The sequence below is a fragment of the Rhagoletis zephyria genome, unplaced genomic scaffold, assembly GCF_001687245.7.
Source record: "Rhagoletis zephyria isolate East Lansing unplaced genomic scaffold, Rhagoletis_zephyria_1.1 Rzeph_scaffold_04185, whole genome shotgun sequence".
Lineage (NCBI taxonomy): Eukaryota > Metazoa > Arthropoda > Insecta > Diptera > Tephritidae > Rhagoletis > Rhagoletis zephyria.
Genome location: NW_016161268.1, coordinates 38217 through 44415, shown reverse-complemented (window position 1 = coordinate 44415; position 6199 = coordinate 38217). Strand labels below are relative to the sequence as shown.

The 6199-nt window shown below is 36.3% G+C and overlaps 1 long non-coding RNA gene across 2 annotated transcripts; it reads right to left on the bottom strand.

Moving 5' to 3' along the window:
* LOC108370375 (uncharacterized) lies at positions 1-2412 on the bottom strand. Of its 2 annotated transcripts, none has more exons than XR_001848625.1 (3): positions 2274-2412; positions 2044-2127; positions 1-265 (listed from the first exon to the last, which is right to left on the bottom strand). It is a non-coding gene; the product is annotated as an uncharacterized LOC108370375 (long non-coding RNA). The 2 variants fall into 2 exon arrangements; XR_001848624.1 differs by lacking the exon at positions 2274-2412 and adding an exon at positions 2234-2269.
* Between the last annotated feature and the right edge of the window lie 3787 nt (positions 2413-6199).

The following is a 6199-nucleotide window of genomic DNA, read 5'->3' as shown; positions in this document are numbered from 1 at the left end:
TCTGAATCGTCATGAAACGTTTATTACATATATTAATATAAACAACATTTTCTTACAAGATATTGAAGATAATCATACCATCCCGGTAATAAGGTTAACTAGTTGTAAATAATTTTTTGTTCAGGTTATTTGATTGTCATCAACTGAATAAAAATAAAACTACACAACTAGATTACCGAAAATCAGGCAGGTGTGAATACCTAAATTCTATTTATTGAAAAAATTTGCTTAAACACGCGCCGTTCCCGTCCGAAAGCCCGAAAGCCTGTCGATGGATAAAAGAATAAACAGAAAAAAAATCATCAGATTTTATATACATATGTAAATTGTAATAATTTGAGAATGGTAATTAATGGTGATTATCAAGGCACATAAATACCATGTACCATGGGTGATTATTTATCTTGTTCTCAATGAGCGAAAGCAGGAGCCAATTCTCATTTTGTGTAATGGTGAAGTGAAAATGAAGATTTCAACTGAGTGAAAACTATACTTTTTCAATTTGGCGTTTTAAATGATTCTTGATAATTAAAGACTTTTCCATATTACTCTTTACCAAGTCATTCTAAACAAAAAATCTACATTTTCTTTTCGCAACAACAAATGATTTGATTTGATGAAACATATTTTTACTTCACGCTTTCACAGGACGAGAATTGATTCTCTGATATGCAGGTTCAGGAAGACTGAGGTAGGGTTGTTCGACTTCACTAGAAAGTCGACTTTCGACTTTTCGATCGACTCTGTACAGTCGACTTTAAAAGTCGACCGATCCACGAAGAAAAGTCGACTTTGTTCGACTTTTTTCGACTTTTTTAATAAAAATAAAATGTATTAAGTATACTCTGCACTTAACTCATATATTAGCTATAAATATAAGAGTCAGAATACGCCAAAAATATCATGATTTACTAGTGGTCTTTAGAATAATCTGTAATTTAGTGAAATTCAATGCTAGGTAAAAAAACAGACACTAAAGGATTTTTAAAAATTTTGAAAATTGTTCCAGTTTTACAGCATGAAAATGTTGGTTGTGAGGGTTTTTAAAAATTATATTTTTGAAAAATAATAAAAAAAATTTTAAATTAAAAACAAAAATTCAAAAATTTTTTTAATCGATATTTGGTAATTACGGACAACTTTTTGAAAAATGTGGCCTTTCCGATAGAGCAGAATTGGCGGGTATAGGTAGAAATATAAGTGCCACTTTATAAGCATGGATATATATGGGAGTAGCCCAGACAGCTACTGAGGAATTTGTTTTCGTATAGTAATTTTATTTAGTAAATGATTTGACAATGTTGTTGTACTGTCATTAAAATTCATTTCTCTACCACACTTTTCAAATTTCACTTCAGTTTTATTGGCAATTTTTTTTAAATACAACCAAACAGCACTCCGCGCTCTTGTTAGAAGATCAGTTTTTATATGCAAATAAATTTAAAAAAAAGTCGAGAGTCGAAAGTGAAAAGTCGACTTCAGTCGACTTCCATAAACCGAAAGTCGATCAATAAAATTCGATTTTCAGGAGTAAAAAGTCGATTTTGGTCGAAAGTCGAAGTCGACTTTGCCATCCCTAGACTGAGGGCCAGTTTTTCAGTGCACGGCTGTGGTTTAAACTTAGTTTAAACGCTCGAGCTGACTAAATAAGATTATCAAATCAAACGTCAGCAAGCTGTTCAATTTGAACTCAGTTTACGTGATCTAAGTTTAAACTGGCAATGAAAAACTGGCCCTAAAACTTCTGATACCTGCATAAACAGCACATCGCGTTCGCTCGTATAACTTTGAATTATGTACGTGAGTCATAGTCCAAAGTTATTTAGCTAAGCTAGTTCAGTTAAAAACTTTAACTTTTACAATCTTCATGAATCATGATGTACAAATAAACAAACAATAAAACCCACAATAAGGCGGTCCGTTCTTAAATTTGTACACCATTTTGCACGCGTTTTTTATTTGGCGTACATGTTGTATTATGTGTGCCACGTGCCAATGCATTTAAATAATGAATTAAATCCTTAATCACTTCAAAAGTTTTACCTGGATATTTCTCTATCCGAAGGAAATTTGTGAAGAGAAGCTCCCTCGGAGGTGCACTTGCAAACACATTGCCTCGGCATATTTCTGCAAAAATAAAAAAAGTAATACTTGAAAACTGCTGCCCTTGCAACTAATTACACTTTTCGTTTTTATTTTTGGAATAAAAACTTAAATATATTCGGAAACTTACAATTTTAATTGATAAATTCACAAAATAACACAAAACCTACGTTTTTTTCTTTCACAGCCGTTTATTTATGTCAAATTTTCTTACATTGCCGCTGTAATCGTTTCATCTCCCCACACCACAGGGTTGATGTTTTCCAAAGCACGTGCACGTTTTTTTTTTTTAGGTACACAACAGATACCCGCGACCTAAAAAAAAATTAATTCAGTTTAAAAACACAATAAAAATGTAATCTTACAATGGAATTTTTTTAATTTTAATATTTAAAACTAATTATATATTTTTAATCGTCGAAATTGTAATATATTAATGAACTTTTTCCAATCATGAGGCGAAATTCCCCACAGTAAGTGTTGCCGTGCGCGCAAAACGAAAACGCAGCACACAACCCAAAAGTCCTCCTCGGGGACCAATTGGTGAAAAACTGAGAAATGGTTTATTACTGTATATACTGTGGCTAAGATGGACTCGCAAAAGGAGAACATCATTGAACAGCTAACCGCACGAATGAGTGAACTAGAAGAACGTGTTATGCAGAGAATTGGTGAGTTGACTGCCGACTTCGCTAATTTAAAACAAAGTGTTCGAGAAGTTGAGCTCCGCGTTGCAAAAATAGATCATGAATTTGACAAAAGCAAGCAGCTTAGCGGCGATGCTCAAATACTGTCGCTGAGAGAGCCACTTAACGATTGCGAAAACGCACTCATTTCAATTGATTTTATTTTGAGTGGTATCCCACATGCCAAAGACGAGAACTTGAGTGNTCATGAATTTGACAAAAGCAAGCAGCTTAGCGGCGATGCTCAAATACTGTCGCTGAGAGAGCCACTTAACGATTGCGAAAACGCACTCATTTCAATTGATTTTATTTTGAGTGGTATCCCACATGCCAAAGACGAGAACTTGAGTGAAACATTCTCGAAGCTATGTAATGCGGTAACGACTGATTCTCTTCCAGTTGGAAAAATTTTTCGGTTCAATAGAAGCAACAATAACAAGCCTGCACCAATAATTGTAAAACTGCGAAATTCAGGTGATCGCTCTTCACTATTCCGTGCTGTAGCACGTTTCTGCAAAAGCAAGAGAAGACCGCTTACTCTCCGGGACATTGGACACGATGCAGAGGGTAAAATATTTATGATGAGTGTTTGACAAATCAAAATCGTGAACTCATGAAGTTTGTTTATGAGCTGAAAAACCAAAAGCGACTCCTGAATGTGTTCTCCAAACGTGGGCAAGTCCACGTAAGATGTCACCCACAAGACCAGGCAACTGTTGTAAAATCCAAAGATGATCAGAATTGCAGCGTAAAACAACAAATTGCAAAACACATAATGATTCATACTTAAGTTATTAAGTTCATTAAGTTTTCTTTTATTTTCCATAATTTCTCATCTCTTACTCATTTTGTTTTATTTTCGCCTGTACCCAACAGAACTCTTAGTTATACCTTCCCCGTAAGTTTGCTTTCGCTCGCTTCTAAAATGCTTTTATGGATTGTGCAAAATAATGTACAATAAAGTTTTAAATCAGGGAGGCATCAAAGACAACACATTTAATATGGTCAGAATACTAAGCAAACAAAAGAAAGGTCTGAAAATATGTCATATCAACGCACAAAGCTTAGTTAAAAAAATTGACGAATTCAGATACATTTTTGAACTTTCCGATGTTGATTTCGTGTGTGTTTCCGAGACCTGGTTCTCAGCTTGCCAAAGCGATGACTTCTTGAGTGTCAGTGGGTATAAATTACTTCGGCACGACAGGAATGGTCATGGTGGTGGCGTTGCTCTTTACATAAAAAATGGGCTGTCATATAAATTAAATAGTGTTTCTCCAATTACCAACACCATTGAATATATCTTTGTGGAGATCGTAACAAACTCGGACAAGATTCTTATAGGCTGTGTCTATAGGCCAAATAAAACAATAGACTACTCACCTTTCATTGAGTTTCTGGAAGACCTAACAGTATCGCACAGAAATATAGTCATATCTGGAGACTTTAATTGTGACTTACTTCGCAATAATACTTTTACACTAGATATGCAAAACCTTGGCCTTTTCGCCGTAAACACACTGAACCCTACACATTTTACCTAAACAAACAGTACGCTCCTCGATATATTCCTTGTTAATGATTTGTCTAACGTCCTCTTCTATGATCAATTATCTGCACCTAGTTTTTCAAAACACGACTTAATTTTCCTTATATACGATTTCGACGTAAGAGATCTTAGGCGAAACTCGTATTCATATCGTGACTTTAATCGGATCTGTTATTATCAACTTGAGAGGTCGGTCGACGCCATTGATTGGGGTTTAGTACGCGATTTGACATCGACTGATGATCAAGTAAACTTTCTACAATGCCAAATTAATACACTTTTTAACAGATATGTCCCACTTGTTCAAAGGTCGCAAACACATACGAACCGTCCCTGGTTTAATCAAGATATTAAAAGATTTATAAATCAGCGTATCTCAGCATATAACAAATGGAAGCTCTTTAAAACAGATGCCTTCCTCACCGACTACCAAATACTGAAGAGGGAGGCCATGAGGGCCATTCGAACACAAAAGAGAAAATATTATGAACACAGATTCAGTGTAGCAGTCGGTTCCAACTAAACTTGGAAACAGATTCGAGAGATAGGTATCGGCAAAAAAGTAAATACGGCAACCGTTGATGTTGATGTTAATGTGCTTAATCAAAAATTTACTAAGCCAAGCAAAAGAAATATCAGCTACGATGACTATAGTTCCCGCCCTCATAACAAGTTAAAAGAATTCAATTTTGTCTGTGTTGATGATTGCGACGTAGTTCAGTCAATACTTGCCATTAAATCTAATGCTGTAGGGCTGGATGGTATTCACCCCAAGTTCCTTAAATGTATTCTGCCAAAAATTTTGCCGCATCTAACCTACACACTGAATGTAATCCTAACCAAATCGGAGTTTCCTAGCTGCTGGAAAGAAGGCCAAAATAATTCCGATCCGTAAGCCAAATGGCGAGTATAGACCGATAGCCATCCTACCGTTTCTATCCAAGGTGCTGGAGCACCTGATGTATAAGCAAATACATTATTTTTTAAAAAAACATTCTTTAGTGAGCGAATACCAGTCTGGTTTCAGGGAAAATCGAGGTTGTATCACGGCACTACTGAATGTCACCGACGATATTAGGCAAAAACTGGATGTGAACTACGTGACCTTTCTCACCCTTCTGGATCACTCTAAAGCATTTGATACCGTGGACCATCGCTTATTGTGCTTAAAACTTGCAAATCTTTTCAACTTCTCGACCTCAGCGTCAAACTTAATACACTCGTATATGTCTGATAGGTCGCAAGCAGTATGCGCGGGTAATTCTCTATCTTGCCTGGCTCCTGTAGTGCAAGGTGTACCGNTTTTTTAAAAAAGCATTCTTTAGTGAGCGAATACCAGTCTGGATTCAGGGAAAATCGAGGTTGTATCACGGCACTGCTGAATGTCACCGACGATATTAGGCAAAAACTGGATGAGAACTACAGGACCTTACTCACCCTTCTGGATCACTCTAAGCCATTTGATACCGTCGACCATCGCTTATTGTGCTTAAAACTTGCAAATATTTTCAACTTCTCGACCTCAGCGTCAAACTTAATACACTCGCATATGTCTGATAGGTCGCAAGCAGTATGCGCGGGTAATTCTCTATCTTGCCTGGCTCCTGTAGTGCAAGGTGTACCGCAAGGTTCCGTTCTTGGTCCTTTATTATTTATCTTATACATAAACGATCTACCTAAAGTACTTGACCATTGTAGGATTCATGTGTTTGCTGATGACGTGTAGCTGTACCTCAGCTGCCCACCCGACGCCATTAATACTTGCATCAGAAATCTTAATTATGATTTAAACCATGTCAATGGTTGGGCTTCTAAGAATGGACTGGGCATAAACCCCAGCAAATCACAATGCATTGTTATA